We start from the raw sequence: 2,040 nt of genomic DNA, 5'->3' as shown, positions 1-2,040 counted from the left end.
TACGGCGGCATCACACTGGATAAGTTCTATCTCATCTGATGTTGGAAGCTAAGCAGTGTTGGGCCTGGTTAGTTCTTGGATGGGATACCAACTGGGAATACCAGGTGCTGTATGTGTTTTTATACCACCAGTACCGTTTTCTTGATACATTCCTTGTTAAAACTTATTCATTTATGTAACCAGTAGTTAGAAGTAGAAGAGCTCTAACAGAAACTACCAAGCTCATCTACAGCCACACCACACTGGATATGCCCAATCTCATCTGATCGTGGAAGCAAAGCAGTATTGGGCTTGGTTAATACATGGATGGTAGACCGCTTGGGAATACCAGATGTTGTAGGTGTTTTTATACTACCAACATCGTTTTCTTGATACATTCCATGTTTATACTCTGTGGAGTCTTATTTTGTCTACTTCTTATCTACATTTAATTCCCTACCTCTAATCAAGGCATTTTTAAATACTGGGGGCTGCCATGATGCGAGGCCTACCCAGGCCTCAGGGCTGAATTTGAATGTTCTTGCGAACTAACTGTGGGGTACATGTACTAAGCAGGGATAAAAGTGGAGAAGCGAGGCAGTGGAGAAGTTGCCCAAGGCAACCAATCAGCACTGATGTAACATTTCTAATTTGCATACTTTAAAAGTATACAGAGCAGCTGATTGGTTGCCATGGGTAACTTCTTTTTGTGGGCATTGTTTTGTGTCCAGACCGGTGGCAGGTGGTTTGCATTTGCTAAGAAGGCAGGAAGATCTCAGATATGCTGCATCTCCTGATGTGTCTCCCTCAAGTGGCTGTCAGCAAGCAAATGCATGCTAGACACCCCATTCCAAGCTGATTGTGACATCACACAACACGCATCATAGAACAAGCATGCTAGAGCATGGGTCTTCAACCTGCGGCCCTCCAGCTGCTGTAGAACTACACTTCCCAGCATGCCCTGCCTCAGTTTTAGCATACCTTAATAGCAAAACTGTGTCAAGGCATCCTGGGATGTGTATTTTCTTAGCAGCTGGAGGGCTACAGGTTGAAGACCCATGTGCTATTGCCAAGCCACAGGTACCTTGAATGTTATCTACAGTAGCTGCCTGTTTAAATCCTTTTTTTCCACAGCATTCTGATGCGGAAGGTTCCATGGAACCAGAGATCCTTCCATTGAGAAGGACATGCTGCCTGGTTGACTGCACTGTGTAAATTAAATCACAGAGCCAGTTGGCTTGTGGGTGGCTCTGGTGACTGGGTGGTTGGGTGGATGGTGTGTTGGAGGTGGAGCACATGCAAATGATTGTGCATCATCCAGCCAGCAAGAGAGAAAACTCATGCAGGAGTGTGCCTGCTTGTCAGTGGATTATGCTCCATGGCAGACATCAAATCTATATGGACCAGCTAGAGGGGACAAGAGTAGGATTGCAAAATCTAGATAGAAGAGCATGTATGGTGATGCATTCTCCTTGATTGTGTCAGCTTATTTTTTTTGGTGGACCACACTTTCCTCCACCGCATTTTGGCCTATAGCTAAGGTTTAGGCTTTTTGGTTAAAATCAAGTGTAGTTAAGATCTGAAAACAATCAATGTTCATCTTTGATGGCAATAGTAGTGGTATGATATTTGCTGCTTTTGAAAGCCAAAATCTGATATGTCACCTATCTGGGGGCCATATATTAAATAGCTTTTTAAAAAAGGGAGATGGAAGAAGAGCTTTCAGTACCTGCAGGACCGGTGCACCTTTCCTAGTCTATCCTCCCAAAATACATTCAGTTGCATTTTTCAGCGTGTTTTGGATGCGCCTTTGCAAATGTCTTACATTGACAAACTTATTTAGTACTATTTTGCAAATAGGGTTACATTGTCGCAACATTGTGTTCCCAAATTGCTTGATTTTTTTAAATGCAAAAATAGATAAAGACACCTGAAAACTGCTCTGTGGAGTCTTATTTTGTGTTTACCTCTTATCTATCTTCTTTAAATCACTGAGTGGCGCTGTGTTTTTTTTGTTGCTGCACTACAAGTTCCAGTGGGCACTGGAGCCAATTGTGAGAT

The 2,040-nt window shown here is 43.0% G+C and overlaps 1 pseudogene; it reads left to right on the top strand.

Moving 5' to 3' along the window:
• Positions 1–224: 224 nt before the first annotated feature.
• On the top strand, positions 225–343 carry LOC134981803 (5S ribosomal RNA; annotated as a pseudogene).
• Positions 344–2,040: the final 1,697 nt, after the last annotated feature.

This window comes from Pseudophryne corroboree, chromosome 12 (assembly GCF_028390025.1).
Source record: "Pseudophryne corroboree isolate aPseCor3 chromosome 12, aPseCor3.hap2, whole genome shotgun sequence".
In the NCBI taxonomy this organism is placed as follows: domain Eukaryota; kingdom Metazoa; phylum Chordata; class Amphibia; order Anura; family Myobatrachidae; genus Pseudophryne; species Pseudophryne corroboree.
Note: the sequence above shows the minus strand (reverse complement) of the source record. Positions and strands in the feature narration are given on the sequence as shown.